At 43.9% G+C, this 18,691-nt stretch overlaps 1 protein-coding gene across 1 annotated transcript in view; it reads left to right on the top strand.

The window, feature by feature from the left end:
• Positions 1 to 18,691, top strand: part of LOC126259316 (titin homolog) — a 951,541-nt gene that overhangs the window by 79,689 nt on the left and 853,161 nt on the right. The gene's annotated exons all lie outside the window — the stretch shown is intronic.

Here is an 18,691-nt window from a genome sequence, read left to right as displayed (position 1 = left end):
TAATGTTTGTATACAATATATGCTCCAAAACCCTACTGCAAACCGACGTCAATGATATAGGTCTGTAGTTCGATGGATTACTCCTACTACCCTTCTTAAACATTGGTGTAAAAACGTTTCCCTATCAGTCAAGATTGAGAATAGTTTCCGACCACAAAAATATATAAAAATAGCTGAACACGCAGCGCTGTGCGGTTACATATCTATCAAAATCTTTCATCAGACACTAAAAGCAATCAAATTCAAGAACAAACTAAAATCACAGTAATTTTGTTTACATGTTTTAAAAGTACGGTTACAATATACAAATTACACATAGTCTAAAAATTCGCTATAATGTTACTTTGTGACAGAACTTGGTTGCAGACAATTCCTTCACATTGCATTTCTGAAACAAGAATAATGAATTTTACTGCACTTATGCATTGGGTATATGAGCTACAGATTCCGAGGAAGAAACCTGCTGAACTCAAATCCCCTCTGCAGTATTTAATAGACTGCACCTGCGATTTAGAGCACTTCATGAGACAAAACAAAACTGGCGGGATTAAAGGGAGAAAACATGGGTTGAAGTTAGATATGTGGGTAAATAGTGAAGTAGAATTGCAGTAACAACATGCTTTCTAGTCACGTGTGCACAGGGTTATGAATACAAAATCAAATAGCGTTAATGCAGTAGTAAGACTAATAATGAATAAGAAAACAGGAATGCGGGTAAGCTACTATCAACAGCATAATGAATGCATTATCGTAGCCAAGATAGACAGGAAGCGAACACCCACCTCAGTCGTACAAATTTATAAGACAACCTGTTCCGCAGATGATGAAATGATAGAAAGAATGTTCTATGAGATAAAGTAAATTAAACAGATACTTAAAGGAGACGGAAATGTAACTTTAATGGTGACTCGAATACGATAGCAGAAAAAGGAAAACAACAAAATACAGCAGGAAAAGATGGAATGGGTGAAAGGAACGAACAAGCCGCCTAGTAGAATTTTGCACAGAGAATAATTTGATCGTCACTGCCACTTGGTCTAAGAATCATGAAAGAAGGCTGCGTACGCGGAAGAGACCTTTGGGATATTACAAGGTTTCAGATTAGTTGTGCAGCGGTGACGCAGATATTTCTAAACCAAATTTTAAACTGTAAGATATTTCGAGGGTTAGATGTGAACGCTGACCGTAATTCATTGGTTATGAACTGTAGGTTAAAACTGAACAGTTTGAAAAAAGAATGTAGGAAATTAAGGCAGCGGGACCTGGATCACCTGAAGGACACAGAGAGTGTTGAGAATTTCAGAGGGAGCGTCAGGCAACGTCGCCTACGGCCTGGCCGCAGTGGTACAGTCGGTTCCCTTCAGATCGCCGAAGTTAACTGCTGTCGTGCTTTGCTAGCTGAGGGTGGAACGGCAGTCGATCGGTACCGCGGGGTCCTCCAAGGCCCGTTCTGCAAGAGTTTGCTTCTAATTTATTACGCAGCGTCGAACTGTAACAGAGGAAAGAAATACAGTAGAAGACGAATGCGTAGCTCTGAGAGATGAAGTACGGAAGGCGGCAGATATTTGCTCCACACTGCTGTCCCCCTACCTTGTCCTGCGTTATTCCATAAGATGAACTTCGTTTGCCTCCGTATTGCTAGGGTACTGAGAACAAGTGATACTCTTAACTAATCCGAGATCATCAAGATGTGGGTGCAGACCAGTACCACCTTTCCATGAGGAGGCGTTCTGCTTGAAGGTCAGAAAAAAAGGAGATACACATTTATAGCTGGTCAATTATTTTCAATAAATCAGTAAATATTTTAATTCTACCTGGTGATTGCCTTTGTGTGGTGAATATGATGTAATACTTCAAGTTCGACGGTTAAGAATTAGATGGATGTTGTACTATACATTAACTGAGAAAAAGGAATTTCGATGTATTGGTTCTTCCTGTCATCTGGACAACAAGGAAGTGTCGCTGTTAAGTAGCGCTTATTATTAAGCTAGCACCTTCATCATTTACTGCCGGTATTCACATAATTTGGATATCTTTCGATGCATCCTTTCTGTCAGTATCTCAGTGGTACGGCCACAAAACAGACGCCTGGTGTGAGATATGTTAGGAGGTGTAGCACCGCTGTACCTTCGCGATTAACGTGCCGCGAAAGTCCTCTAACTCATTTGTTAGAACATAATCTGAGGTCAAATGTAATGAGGTACATCGAATTCCCCTTCATGCCAACGAGCATGGATTACGAATACGCCGATCATACGAAACCCAACTCGCATTTTTACCGCATGATATACTGAAAGCCATGTATGAAGACAGTGAGGTAGATGCACTATTTCTCGACTTTCGAAAAGCATTTGACTCAGTCTCCATAGTGAAATTTTCATTCTGCAGCGGAGTGTGCGCTGATATAAAGTTTCCTGGCAGTTTAAAACTGTGTGCCGGACCGAGACTCGAACTCGGGACCTTTGCCTTTCGCGGGCAAGTGCTCTCCCGACTATGTTTTTTTTTTTTTTTTTTTAATCTCAATTTGTTCGTCATTGGTCGCTGTATTTGTTGGGAGCGGACGTCGCATGAAGTGTGTTCAAGTTCGTCGTTGATCCATTCACTCAGTTATTATTATTATTATTATTATTATTATTATTATTACAGACGGCAGCTAATCCTCTGACCGAACACGCTGAACTACCGCGCCGGCAGACTGAGCTGCCCAAGCACGACTCACGACCTGTCCTCACAGAGCTTCAATTCTGCCTGTACCTTTTCTCCTATCTTCCAAACTTCACAGAAGCTCTCCTGCAAACCTTGCAGAAGTGAAGCTGTGAGGACGGACCGTGAGTCGTGCTTGCGTAGCTCAGTCGGTAGAGCACTTCCCCGCGAGAGGCAAAGGTCCCGAGATCGAGTCTCGGTCCGGCAGGCAATTTTAATCTGCCGGTCATCAACAGTCCAATATCGGTGCTGACGGTCCCAAGTGAGGCGTAAAACTTTGTGTCGTGCAGTCATTAAGGGTATTCGAGTGGGCCTTCGGCTTCGAAAGCCCATATCGATGATGTTTGCTTGAATGGTTCGCACGCTGACACTTGATGACCCAGGATTCATATCAGCAGCAATTTGCGGAAGGGTTGCACTTCTGTCGCTTTGAACGATTCTCTTCAGTCGTCGTTGGTCCCTTTGTTGCAGGATCTTTTTCCGACCGCGGCGATCTCGGAGATTTGATGCTTTACCGGATTCCTGATATTCACGGTACACTCGTGAAATGGTCGTACGCGAAAATCCCCACTTCATCGCTACCTGAGAGAATCTGTGTCCCATCGCACCGACTATAAAACCACGTTCAAAGTCACTTAAATCTTGATAACCTGCCAGTATAGCAGCGGTAACCGTTCTAACAACTGCGCCAGCCACTTGTTGTCCTATATAGGCGTTGCCGATCGCAGTGCCGTATTCTGCCTGTTTAACATATCTCTGTTATCTCTGTATTTGAATACGCGTGCCTATACCAGTTTCTTTGACGCTTCCTGTGAAAGTTTACTTGGAAAGTGTCAAGGAAAAAAACTGAAGTGGTGAGTCTAGGAACATATTATGAGCCCTACGTATCGTTCCCATAGAGATGGCGAAGACAAGATTAATTACAGCCTGCACAGAAACGTTTAAGTAATCATTTTGCCCGCGCTACGTATGTGAATGAAAGTGATAGCATCTAGTACGATGGGAAACACCCCTGACCGCGCACTTTACAGAGATTTCCAAAGTGTGGATGTAGACGTTGTTAGACGAGTCGGTGCCCAGAAATTTCGAGGTACGTTGATGTTCCGTGAGAGATCACGGCGGGTACAGGCGGCGGCCTGCGGGAAAGTGGAATATTTGTCAGCGCTCCAAGGCGAGCCGCCCTATGAATAGTTGCGGTTATCGCGCGCGACGCAACGCCGGCCCCCGCACTTCTAAAAGTGCAGCCGCCGAGGAGCAGCGCCGACTAGCCAGCGGGCAGCGCCGAACCATCACAACCACCACACTACTGTGTACTACTGTACAGCCGCGCGCAGGCTGGATGACCGAGTACTGGTGGTCTCTCTCTCTCTCTCTCTCTCTCGCTGCTTCTCACAGCGGCACCACGCACAACACAACGATACGTCTACATGGGGATCGGTTGCCCACAGACTGGTTTCGGCGTAGCGCTACTTGTTGATCAAACAAACACTGTATTATCGATTCTAAAGAAGCGGATTTGTCTTTCATATTTCAGCGCCCACAATCGGTATTCTCTCCACTGAACAATCTATTGCATTTGAGGAGTGACTGGGACGCCAGGTTGCTATGTGCTTTGTAAAATGTTGCTTAATGTGGCCGAAGTGAATTTATGTGAGAAAAGTAGCAGTACTGGACTGACCTGTAAGTGATCTGTTCCCTTCATTTATGTGAACAAGAGTACATTTTATTGTTATTATATGGAAAGACATACATATACATCTACACCAGTACTCCGCACGCCACCTGACGGTGTGTGACGGAGAGTACTTCTGTTAGCACTAACTCACCCCCCTCTTCCCTCTTCCATTTGTAAATGTCCCAAGGGCAAAATGATTATTGCTAAGCCTGTTAGCTATATTTTCCTGAATTTGCTCGTTGTGGTCATTTCCCGAGATATACGTGGGAGGGAATAATATGTTGTCCGACTCTTCTCGGAATTGCAATAGTAAAACTCTGTGTGATGCACAACCCCTCTCTTGCAACGTCAGCCACTGTAGTTTGTTGAGCATCCCCGTAACGCTCTCCCGCCAACTAAACGATCCCGTCACAAAACGCGCCGCTCTCCGTTGTATCTTCTCTGTCTCCTCCGTCACTCCTATCGGGTAAGAGACCCAGCGTGATGAGCAATAGTAAAGAATCGGTAGAAAAAGCGCCTTGTAAGCTACTTCTTTCGTGGATGAGCTACATTTCCTTAGACCTACATTACTATAGCCTAAAATTTACGATTGCAGTTGGTATCAATCCGCGGTTCCCGCCAATCTGGTATTTCAGTATAGGCTGTAAAACACGACGTTTTGTACTTATTTTCTATCTGAAATACCATTGGAGACCTTGTAATTGTAGTTAATTAGTGCATAATCTATAAATTATGACTTCCTTTAAATAAAACATATAATTTACGATGCTTTAGTAACAATGTAACATTTCCCCTCTTTAGTGTTCTAGGGTTACAACTGTTCCTATGAATCTCAGCCTGGTATTTGCTTTTCCTGCTATTTGTCTTACGTCGGCATTCCAATTTAGATCGCTTCGTATAGTTACTCCTATATATTTTCCGCTAGGTTCTATTTCTAGCAGTTTGTTCTCAGTATTGTAGTTGTATGTCTGCGCAATATGTTACATTTATTTACACTGAGGCTGGACAGCCAGACTCTGCACAGTTCATCAACCCTCCGTAGGTCGTTCTTCAAATCGATGCTGTCTTCCGGCGAAATTACTTCCTTCCTTACAGACGACCGTTTCGTCTGTGAACAGTCTCAAACAGCTTCCGACGCTTCCTACTAGATCATTTATATGCATTTTAAACAGTAATTGTCCTACCACACTTCTTCGGGGTACCGTGAATGAATGATGATACATTTGATGAATTAGGAAAATGTAATTGGTTGGCAATGAGCGTGTATTCCACGCAGGAAGTATTTGTGTTAATTAATCATACAGTTAAAGTGTCACAGGTGAAACTACACGATAATAAGAGCAAAAAGTCCTAGTAAACATTGGCACACAAATGGGTGTTTTTCGAGGTAATTGCGAATGAGTTCGGTGTGAAATGTGTTCCCAGTTAGCACAGCGTGTAGTTGTGATGCGCTAACCGAGCTCAAATTTCATCCGTGGTCCTCGTTGCAGATTTTGTAGACTGGTGATGCGGCACCAGCCACTTAGGCACATTTTGCTGCTGGTGAAGCCTGCACATAACGCGCAGTATGGCGCAAGATTGATAGGCCCAGCAGGGGCTAATACCTCGGTTTCCAAGAGCACCTGGACCTCGGTCTGCCGGATTTTTCCATTAGGCTCTTCTCAGAACTGAAGTGTACGCCACTGCCGACGACTCTGTTGAACAAGTAAAGTAGCGAATTGTACTGTCTTGTCAGGCTATACGTTTGGATCCGGTTATGTTTGAAAGAAATCGTAATTCAGTGCAGGTAACTTAGCAGTGTTACATCCAAATACAGGGTTACATAGTCAAAGTTCCAGTTTTAAAACGACGTAGAAAGAGAGTCACTGCTCAGAATGACGTGAAATTTGAACATCATATTATTGACGCAGAGAGAAACGTCATGAAATAAAATTTAAAAAAATTAGGAAAATTTAACCAATACATGAAGCTGTAAGTGTCTTAGAATAAATGATGGCGGCTACAAATGACAGTCGCAATATGCCGGTTATCGTCTGAGTTGCACATTACACCACACTTACGAGGGGCGTTTGAAAAGTCTGTGCAAAGTCCGAGAGATGGCACCACCGGCGTGTATCGAGGTCGTGTTTAGTTAGTAGCATCTTTGGAAAGAACGCACACCAAGTTTCAGCCATATTGGTCTATTTCTTTGTATTTGGCATTCGTGTGAATCAAGGAAGTCGAGTCATTGTCAAAAAATGGACGAAAAAGAATTTCTTGATTAAACATTACTTTATGAAAGGCAAAACACCTCATGAGACTAAAGAGAAGCTTGATAAACATTACGGTGACTCTGCACCTTCAACTAGAGCAGTTTATAAGTGGTTTAAAAATTTTCGGAGTGGCCAAATGGGCACAAGTGATGCTGAACGTTCTGGGCGCCCCGTGGGGGTTAAGACTCCAGAAATCAATGATAAAATCCATGAAATCGTGATGGATAACAGAAGAGTTAAGGTGTGTGGGTTGCTAGTGCCGTGGGCATCTCGAATGAACGGGTACATAATATTTTGCATAAAGATTTGGACATGAGAAACCTATTCGCAAGATGGGTTCCGTGATTGCTCACGCTTGACCAAAAACGGAATCGTGTGAAGTGTTGCAAGGATGGTTTGCATCTGTTCAGGAAAAATCCGTAGGACTTTAAGCGTCGTTTCGTCACTGTGGATACATTACTACACTCCTAGAGCAAACAACAATCCAAACAATGGGTTACCAAGGAAGAATCTGCACCAAAAAAGGCGAAGGCCATTCCTTCGGCCGGAAAGGTTATGGCGACTGTCTTTTAGGATTCGCAAGGGATAATCCTCATCGACTATCTGTAAAAGGGTAAAACTATTACAGGCGAACATTATTCACCGTTATTGGACCGTTTGAAAACCGAGCTGCAAGAAAAACGCCGGCGATTGCACCAGTACACACCTCAGCAGTTGGGGTCGCAAAATTAATGGAAATAGGATTCCAAGTCGTTTCACATCCCCCCTGTTCTCCAGACTTGGCTCCCTTGGACTACTATTTGTTCCCAATTTGAAGAAATGGCTGGTGGGACAAAGATTTTATTCAAACGTGGAGGTGATTGCAGCAACTAATAGCTATTTTGCAGACTTGGACAATTCCTATTATTCGGAAGGGATCAACAAATTAGAACAACGTTGGACGAAGAGTATAAGTCTAAAAGGAGACTATGTCGAAAAATAAAAAAGGTTTACCCCAAACACGTGCGTAGTTTTTTTTATTTTTGCACTGACTTTTCAAACGCCCCTTGTATGGTTCAATGTTCAGTCATGAGACAATGGTTGCGGTACTATTGGTTAGGTAAGCACGGCAACGTCGAACTACATCGGACGTCAAAAATGGGTTTTTAATCATCCTGACGCCGAAAACCGCACAAAAGCAAAAACTGACACCTGTGTCTAATGGTCGTGAAACGCGCGCAAGACATGATCAGAATGCTGTCCGTTGTTTCCTGCCACAAGCTGAAATCGATAAACGCATGTTCTACAACAGATCGGAGTGTTTCTGGCTTTCAGTTCATCTACATTCGTAACTGGAGCACTGAACACAACATCTTTCAGATAACCACACAGCCAGATGTCATAAGGGTTAAGATCAGGTGATCCGGAAAGCCAGGCTGCAGGGAAATGGCGGCTGACAAATTTCCGAAATGCCTCTGCAGCAGCCGCTTCACTGGCTGTGCAATGTGCGGAGGAGCGCCGTCCCGTGTAAACAACGATCCATCCTACCCACACATCGACGCTATTGTAGGGCTCGAATGAATCCGGTGCGCAAAAGTTTATCAGTGACGGTACAGGTAAGGGAACCCACAGGACTCATCTCCTCGAAGAAACAAAGTAATAGCCTACGGAATATCAGATCAGCTGTGTGGCTGGATTGGAGAGTTTTTAGCAAACAGAACACAGCATGTTGTTGTCAATGGAGAGACGTCTACAGGCGTTAAAGTAAACTCTGGCGTGCCACAGGGGACTGTTATGGGACCATTGCTTTTCACAATATATATAAACGACCTAGTAGACAGAGTCGGAAGTTCCATGCGGCTTTTCGCGGATGATGCTGTAGTATACAGAGAAGTTACAGCACTAGAAAATTGCAGCGAAATGCAGGAAGATCTGCAGCGGATAGGCACTTGGTGCAGGGAGTGGCAACAGATCCTTAACATAGACAAATGTAATGCATTACGGATACATAGAAAGAAGGATCCTTTATTGTATGATTATATGATAGCTGAACAAACACTGGTAGCAGTTACTTCTGTAAAATATCTGGGAGTATGCGTACAGAACGATTTGAAGTGGAATGATCATATAAAATTAATTGTTGGTGAGGCGGGTACCAGGTTGAGATTAATTGGGAGAGTCCTTAGAAAATGTAGTCCGTCAACAAAGGAGGTGGCTTACAAACCACTCGTTCGACCTATACTTGAGTATTGCTCATCAGTGTGGAATCCGAACCAGGTCGGTTTATCAGAGGAGATAGAGAAGATCCAAACAAGAGCGGCGCGTTTCGTCACAGGGTTATTTGGTAAGCGTGATAGCGTTACGGAGATGTTTAGCAAACTCAAGTGGCAGACTCTGCAAGAGAGGCGCTCTGCATCGCGGTGTAGCTTGCTGTCCAAGTTTCGAGAGGGTGCATTTCTGGATGAGGTATCGAATATATTGCTTCCCCCTACTTATACCTCCCGAGGAGATCACGAATGTAAAATTAGAGAGATTCGAGCGCGCACGGAGGCTTTCCGGCAGTCGTTCTTCCCGCGAACCATACGCGACTGGCACAGGAAAGGGAGGGAATGACAGTGGCACGTAAAGTGCCCTCCGCCACACACCGTTGGGTGCCTTGCGGAGTATAAATGTAGATGCAGATGTAGATACGGCCCTTCGATAAACGATGCCGTTAATTCCTCACTACACAGTGACCTTTGCAGACAGTGGTGGTACCAGTTGATGTGCATTTGCATTTTCCGTTATTCCAGAGCGAAAGTTTATCTTGCTGGCAAGTCAGCAGGCAGCAACTCCTGGACATCAGTGTATGGATAGCAATGCAGGGTGTTTGGTAGGGTTTTATGCACCGTCCTCACAGGCATTTCCCCGTGCACTGCACGTTTGCACAGCAATTCTCGAACCGTCCTGCAGTGCTGTGGCCACACTTTTGACAGATACTCAACCAACTGCATTTCCCCCTCTCTCACACTGCGCTTCAAAAGAACTAGTCTTTTCGAATTTTGTCATAATTTCCTCCAGACTCTTCGCAGACATCGAACGAATGCCTTTTTTCATGCTCTTGAGTGTCCAGAACTTCTGCAATACTACTGGTGCACAGCCATCGTTCTTGTAAAAGAGCTTTACCAGCAGCGCACGATCCTTCACGGAGTCAGACATGTTGGGCGTCTCGGACGCAAACTAATGAACAGCTCGTAATACGGTATATTCTTAATTTTTATTTGTTAACCGTCTAAGTACAACTGAATAAAACACCATTTTCGTGCCATACGCGTTTCGCCTTTATTCTCTGCAAGGCATCTTCAGTTGCAGGTTCCGTGGATGATTTCCTACTTCTTGTGTTTTAGTTCCGTTTTTGACGCTGTTCTTCTTCTTGTAATTGCCATTTGGGTTTTTGTTTTCCACACTTCAGAGCACTAGGAACTGAGAACTTGTTTTGAAGCTATGTTTTGCTTTCGTTTGCTTTGTGACACAAACCAGAACATAGCATCAAAACAAATGTTCAGTTCCTAGTGCTCTGAAGCGTGGAAAAAAAACCAAATGGCAATTATAAGAAGAAGAACAGCACCAAAAACGGAACTAAAACACAAGTAGAAAATCATCCACGGAACCTGCAACTGAAAATGCCTTGCATACAATAAAGGTGAAATGCGTATGGCACAAAATGGGAAAATGGCGTTTCATTCAGTTGTACTAAGACCGTTAACAAGTAGAAATTGACAATATATCGTAATATTACAAGGAGTACAAAATTTGAATGTGTTGAGGAACAGCTGTGTGCTGGGCGTTTCATGGTATGCATATTCTGACGATTACAGCGCCATCTATTGGTAAAATTTTCATTAAATATTTTTTGTCCCATGATACTCCACAAAGTCAATAAATTTGACGTCATTCTCAGCAAAGGTTGTCTTTCTACTGCGTTCTGAAACTGGAACCTTAATTATGGACTCCTTGTATGAGGACGGCTCATGGAATAGCCCCTTTAACAGGGAGTGAATTCTAGCATGTAACGTGCGGAAGTGGTATTGTATTTCTTGTTGTGGTAGGCCGTGGATGAAATCTGGGTCCAATTAGATGTGGACTTCATTTCTTAGTTTACATTTAATATACTTCCCGTCCGCAGCTCGTGGTCCTGCGGTAGCGTTCTCGCTTCCCGTGCCCGGGTTCGATTCCCGGCGGGGTCAGGGATTTTCTCTACCTCGTGATGACTGGGTGTTGTGTGATGTCCTTAGGTTGGTTAGGTTTAAGTAGTTCTAAGTTCTAGGGGACTGATGACCATAGATGTTAAGTCCCATAGTGCTCAGAGCCATTTTTGAACCAATATACTTCCCGACGTCAATGGTGGCTCGGAACTACACTTCAGAATTATTTGGCAAATAGATCGTTCGCAGGCTCATGTCTACTGTGACGTTTTTCTTCATGTTATCATGTACCCGTGTCAGTTTTCGCTGTTAATTGTGGCACACTCTGTTTACATATTCTCTGTTTTAGTGACAAACGCTCTCGTACACAATTAATAACTGTCCTTAAATATTCGCTAATTCTGTGAACATGAATAGAATGTGAATTAACTGATTCCGAACTTGTATAACCATTTCAGTACGTCAAAATTTTCAAGTGAAATGTATTTTCATATACTATTTTCCTTTTACATTCCTTAATATTTTCGAGCACTGATAATCTCACATCACCGTTATGACGAAATCGTAACAGCTGATTTCCTGATACCATTCGTCGTGAATAGCTTACGCTCGGAAGATCCGATATCTGACTGGGCTAATTACATCGTTTCGTGCCCAACCCGTAAATACGAAAACGAAAATCGGATTCTGAAATCCTGTTTCGTCTTCCGGCCGCTGTGCTGCATTTGAACGCAGCGTCTGCACCCACCTCTGCTCACTTTGAGTGAGCGTGGATGGGACAGATGCTGTCAAACAAGTGGAACTTTGTTTATTCTTGTTTAAATTATGAACTTCTACCCCGTCAAGCTCAGCTGCCATTGATATACTGTTACCAGCGACGCCGTCCCGAGATTTCGGTGCTGGGCACTGCCAACTTCCGCGCCGACAAACGTCACGTAACACTCGTAACTCCGTTCGACATTTAGTCGTGGACTGGACGCTTGTAGCTCGAGAAGTCACTAAAGTAATAGTTTCAGTACAGGCCTGAGGTATGTTCAGCTAGAAAAGGATCGTGGTACTTCCCTCCCAACAACAATTTTCGAAAACAGAATTCCAAATTTGAGTCTTTGTTCAATAATGCAAATGAGTGGAAGAATTCAATCGATTAATGATCGTTCTGTCTTAGAGTCTTTCTAATGATTTATCGTCTATTCGGTTGATTGGAGCTTCTTACAAATACTCTTAATGTTCGTTCATCGCGTGTTCTTCCGGTTTTTTTTTCTATTTTTCTGCATTTAATTGTCAACAAGACAACGGTTCCCTTTACATCATTAGTTAATCTCACTTCTCTTTCTCTTCCCCCCTCCCCCCCTTTCCTCTGAATTCTCAGAAACGTATGAGCGTCGATAAACAACAGCTGATAATTTCCGTTCTTCAGTAGCGTACCCTACATTACTTCATTACAATATACGTTCCATTTATTTTCAGAGCTGAGACTTCGCAGCGAAATAGTAACAAAACGTTTCTAAAACGTGTCCTGCATTTTTCACTAATCTTCAAATCCTAGAAATCATTGACGCTGTAAAATCCGTATATTCACTGATTCTTTTATGTACATTAATTACATCGAAAAGCTAAGAGAACACGTTCTTGGTACTTCTGCCATAGTCGACAACGTTCCCGTGAAAACAAAGCTTTCTGTTTTTCTTTTCGTTATAGGCATTAATTAGTTCCTTTCGAAATAATGTCTGAAATATTTTTGTTTGCGGATTTCTTCATGTTAAACACACAATACATTGTTATTTTCAGCATGATGCACTAATTACAGTCGGCAATCACATCAAACGATAGAGGGCAGTAAAGCAAAGTTATCAATATACTACAAGCTTTAATTATAAAATAAAATTTAAATTGAATCTTTCACTCAGGGAAATAAATCCTAAAAGACTGAGTTTGTCACACATAAATGTCAGAATGGTGTTGGCTCCTAGATAAATTCTGATTGCTAGAAAATTATGGTTAGTAATGAACTCTACACTGTTACTGTAAGTTGTTCTTCAGATTCCAGTTGACACTTTCGTCAACAGTTGAATCACAACTGTAAAGTGACAATGAATGCAATTACTTACGCTAGTAACACATCACTCTTACAAACTTTTTCCGTAATTTAATCACATTTTTCACCGGTCATAAACTCCATCGTGTTAATCTACATCTACATGAATATTCTGCAACTCCCACTGAAATGCTCGGCAAAGGGCTCATCGAATCACTTTCACACTATTTTCCTCCCGACCCGCTCCCGAACAGCACGCGGGAAAAGCGAACACTTAAATCTTTCATTGCAAGCCCTGATTCCTTTTACGAGGGTCGTTCGATAAGTAATGGCCCACATTTTTTTAGAAAAGCCATTAATATACATAGACAAACGTCCTCGTTGGTGCTTCACACTTGACGTTTGTTCTGTGCGCCTGTGAAGTTTCGAACCGTTCTAGTAGGTGGCAGAGCCGTAGTAGAGCGTCAAAATGGCGTCTACATACGACTCACGTTACAAGCAGCGCGCTGTTATTGAATTCTTGTGTGCAGAAAAAAACCGTGGTGAACATCCATAAACCTTTGTGTGCATATGGCGATACTGTAGGAGATAGGAGTACAGCTGGGCGATGGGTAAAGGAAGTTGCTGCCTCAGGAAATGCAGAAACGGAGCTCCATGATCAACTACGCTCGGGACATCCTGTCGCAGCCATTGCTCCAGACATCCTGAATCGTGCGTATGCGCATTACGACTCGACAATTGGCTCTACAGTTGTAGGTCAGCATTGGAAGTGCGTCTGCAATGATCGAGACTCTCGGATATTCAAAGAGATGCTCACGATGGGTTCCATGAATGCCCACAGCGGACCACAAGATTCAAAGAAAGGACATTTCATCTGAATTGTTGGAGCGTTTTGAGACCACGGATCGTCACGGGGGACGAAATCTGGGTGCACCACTTTGCGCCGTAAACAAAAAGGCAGTCCATGGAGTGGCATCATCCTCATTCACCACAAAAGAAGAAATTCAAGACAACTCCATCTGCCGGAAAAGTCATGGTGACAGTCTTCTGGGATTGTGATGGCGTCATTCTTGTGGGTGTGATGCCAAGAGGGTCAATCATCAATTCAGAGGCATACGTGAAGACTCTGAATAAACTCAGGAACCGTTTCCGAAGTGTTCGATCGGACAAGAATCCAGCAGATATCTTGCTCCAACAAGATAATGCACTGAGAACCCGGGAACACATCGCCAAATTGGGATGGACATCATTGCATCATCCACCCTACAGTCCAGACCTGGTACCCTCGGACTTACATCACTTTGGGCCGTTTAAAGATTCTCTACGGGGAACACTGAAGATGACGAGAGTGTCAGTCATGCAGTGAAAACATGGCTACGCCTACAGGAAAAGAGCTTTTACCAGCAGGGACATACATGTTCTTCCACATCGCTGGCGTACGGCCATAGAACGAGATGGAGACTACGTAGAAAAATAGGAGATGGACAAGACATGTTGAAGTATATTGTCACCAAATTCTGACTCTTAACAATAAATATGTTCTGGAAAAAAAATGTGGGACATTACTTACTGAACGACCCTCGTATTCTATGACAATGGTCATTTCTCCCTACCTAGATGGGCTCCAACAAAACATTTTCTCGTACGGAAGAGAAAGTTGGTGATTGAAATTTCGTGAAAAGATCACCCCGCAACGATAAACGCCTTTCTTTAAATGATTGCCACCTCAACTCGGTTACCATATCCGCTACACTCTCTCCTATTTCGCAGTAATGCAAAATGAGCTGCCCTCCTTTGAAGTCTTTCGATTTCCTCCGTCAACTCTATCTCGTACGAATCCCATACCGCGCAGCAACACTCCAGAAGAGAACAGACAAGCGTACAGCAGGTACGGGCAGTTCTGTGGGACTGGCGACCTGTCAGAAACCCAGGGGAAAGTGGAGATGAGAGGTCCTGCCTATTAAACCCATGTGGTGTTTTTCTTTTCTTTTTTTTCTTTTTTTAAGCAGACAGCTCCCTCGGCGTATGTTGTAGATGCGCTGAAACTGTAACGGTCGATTTGCGACCAATGATGAAGAACTTCTCATTTTCGTGTCAGCTCTCCGCAGTTACCACTGGCAGTGCTACATCTCTCGTAGAAGCTGAATTTTTTGTGCAGTGTCTTTGCTCCACACACTTATACTTGCTTACGCTCAGAGTAGAAAATACGTAACTACTGAACTTCACAGTTGGTTCCCTGTGATTTCCCCTTTTTCCCAAGATTTCCTCAACTATCTGACCAAGTGAGGTGACGCAATGGTCGGCAGACTGGACTCGCATTCGGGAGGATACCGCTTCAAACCCCGTCTAACCATCCTCATTTACGCTTTCAGTGGTTTCTCTAAATCGCTCGCAAATCCCGGGATGGCTCCTTCCAAAAGGGCACGGCCGATTTCTTTGCTTGTGCTTTCGTAATGCGAGGTTGTGCTCCGTCTCTAACGACCACGCTGTCGACGGGACGTTAAACTCTGATCTTCTTTTCTTCCTTAAATTATCCGAGTCCAATAAAGGCATATAGCAGCTTAATTTTCAGCGTTAACCTTTCAGCAGGTGACTCGCAACACCTGAAGGTAATGCTCAAAACTTCCGATCTTGCTCGATATGAAGAGAGGATGGAGACATCTAACTATACGTGTACTGCGGATAAGCCCTGTATAAAATATTATAATTAGTGTTATTCTCGCCTCCAGAGAAGGAATACAAACGTATAGGGAGCAAATACGTTTCGTCAAATTGCGCCTGAAGCAGCTACAGTATACAAGTTATTTTACCATCGTCTCCACCAAGCTGCTGTCCCAAGTAGGGCTGTTGATAAAGTATCGATATTTTATCCCAAAAATTTCGATATTTATCGGCTATATTTGTTCCCTCGGCATATCGATATCAAAGTAATAGTATCGAGTGCCGACATTTTTTATGTTACATTTTTTCGTAATTTTCGGTAAATATATAAAGTTGTTCTTTCGAAAATGTAGTAGAACATAATTTTACTTTCACTGTGTGAAAGAGTGTTACTGCTTTTTGAACTATCATCACATCGAGTCTTTCTCTTTGACTGTGTGAAGCAAGTATACGTGACACAAAAGAAGAAGTCCGATCGCACACGGGGATGGCAGTGTGTATGGAAGAACAGGATTTCCGATGTGAAGAAGTAGTTGCGTTAGAAAAGGATTTTTAACGCACCTGGTGTGCTATTTCTTCACATCGGCTCTCTTCAAAAACAGTTGCTGAAAATGAACAAAAATCTAAATGAAAAGACTGGTCTTTGCGGTGGACGGAGGTGTGTGAGGGGAAACGCTCATGTAATCGGCGCTCGGCGCTATCAAGAGAAACTGCAGCGTTTAGCTTCACCGTGCCATTTTGACACTACAACTGCTAGATGGCTGGCGTTTGCAGAAATGAAAAAAAGAAAAAACAGGGAAGTCGACATGAAGTGTTCCGGACAAATGCGATGCCGGCCGTTGTGGCCGAGAGGTTCTAGGCGCTTGAGTCTGGAACCGCGCGACCGCTACGGTTGCAGGTTCGAATCCTGCCTCGGGCATGGATGTGTGTGATGTCCTTAGGTTAGTTAGGTTTAAGTAGTTCTAAGTTGTAGGGGACTGATGACCTCAGATGTTAAGTCCCGTAATGCTCAGAGCCATTTGAACCATTTGAACAAATCCGATATGTGACGAAACCGAAGGACGGACCCACCGGACAACTATTATTGTGCCACTTAAATGCAGTTACCATTCACCATAGATTGAAGGCTTTCACGGCAGGTGATGTCATCACTTAACACTTCCCGGCTGAGATGCTGTGGTCCTACATACAACTCTCCTCTGAAGTTTCGCCTTCGACTGTGGGAGGCAACCTCCGATGACAATTGGAGAGTTTTATGTACGGACCACGGAATCTCAGCCCAGAAGTGTTAAGTGATGGCAGTTACCATCGTTAGCAAAGTGCTTATCGTCAAGCATTAACGTGCATCGTTTTCCTTTGAATTCTTGCTCGAAGGAAGCAGGATGCTAGCTTGTTGATGTACAGAATATCTTATAATAAATCAACACTTAAATATACAGCTCTAAAACCGGCAGCAAATTTACAATGTGCAGCCGATATTTTTATAGGTTGGTAGGTCAATATTTTATCAGTCTATATGTCGATATATCGATATCTTACTTCGATATATCGAGACAGTATAGTGGTATTCTTTTAAATATCAATATATCTAATTCCCGATAATTTCAAAAATATCGACAGTGCTAGTTCCAAGTTTCTCGTCCACCAGTTCGTGAGCAGCGCAGTTCAGGTTTTAGTGGCGTTGTCTTCATCTCGAACACGCAGTCTGTCTGCGGTGTGCAATGCGACCACGCGGTGTTGGAGGAGGTATTCCCTGTCAGTGACGTCAGACACGCCGCCGCGCCGCACAGCTGCGGTTTACGCAATTGCGGCGGGCTTAGCGACCGCGGCGCGCGCCTTACCGAATAAGCCCGGCGCGCAAGCGCGGTGCATCTCGCAGGCTCGGTGGAGAGTGAAAGAGAGAGAGAGAGAGAAAGAAAGAGAGAGAGAGACAGAGACCACGATGGCACCATGTGGCAGGGAGAGAAACGGGGGACGGGAGGGCAGTAACCGGGCGGCTCGTCTTCCAGTAATCATTCTCTCCCACCACAAATCTCCAATTGTCTCTCTCTCTCTTCCTGAAGTCCGCTAGCACTCTGAAAATAGCCTAACTCCTAGCGCATTCAGCCGATGTAATCTTGTAACGTTCATTCTCCTCATCTCGTTTCAAAGTCGTGGAAGAAACGTCCTCTGTCGCCGTTCGCGCGATGTACCATAAACACGATTTCGCTGCACGATATAACTACACCATAGTCGGTGAAGGAAATGTTTGTCTGCGAACCTACGTAGGGACTACAGAAAATAAGCTACACGAGTCGTCTCACGCTGACACCATTGCGCAGCGGGAGTAGCGCACGGTCAGAACTGAGAGTACATCTCCTATGTTTACTGCAGACACAGTTCTGCTGCGGTATGAATAACAAGAGCTTCACAGCGTGGGAGTGAAATGGCGCGGTAACTAAAACGTACTCCAAAGTTGTAGTATGCATGACGGTACGATTCTTGTGGGCAAATCGTCTAAGTTGCAAACAGATTCACCGTGAAGTTGTGGCGGTATATAGGTCTATACGATGTTGCGTCCAGCCTTAGTGATATGGGGCCAACAATTTGACCGAGGCCGCATAGACATGGGTAATGCTGTTCAGGAAGTCCAGATTTTGCATCAAGTGATTCCCGTCCTTTCGGCAAGCAGAAAGAGCAGCTGTAGCGAAATATATATCCCAGTCATGAGAACTTTCACACACCAGTGACGAAGGAGTGGATGTTCTGAGTAACTGAATGATTGCTAGAACATCCTGGGTCCAGTTCTGGGACTCCCAAAATCGGCAGCCTGGTAGTCAACTTTGCCAAGTGGTCAGCTTGTTCGTTCCCTGAGATTCCAACATGTTCAGGGATCCAAACAAAGATGACTGGCCATCCAGCTTGGTGGAGGTCAGAAAGAAGATCCTAGACAGTCGTAACTAATGGGTGATGAGGGTAGCTCTGGTCTATAGCCTGAAAGCTGCCCAGGGAGTCGCTGCAGGTTAGAAGCATCTTGCCAGAGCAAGAACGAGAGTGTTCCTGCTGTCATACGAAATCGCACCCAGGACATAACTCCATGTGTAGGTCCGGTCTGTCCAGCACACAGACAGTTTGGGTGGACGTCCTCAACTGGCCTCCCTCTAAACAATACACTGCGATCACTGGCATCGAGGCAGAAACATCTTTCATTAGAAAACACAAC

The sequence above is a fragment of the Schistocerca nitens genome, chromosome 5 (assembly GCF_023898315.1).
Source record: "Schistocerca nitens isolate TAMUIC-IGC-003100 chromosome 5, iqSchNite1.1, whole genome shotgun sequence".
NCBI classification, from domain to species: domain Eukaryota; kingdom Metazoa; phylum Arthropoda; class Insecta; order Orthoptera; family Acrididae; genus Schistocerca; species Schistocerca nitens.
The sequence above is the reverse complement of the archived record's forward strand: the minus strand, read 5'-3'. Positions and strand labels throughout refer to the sequence as shown.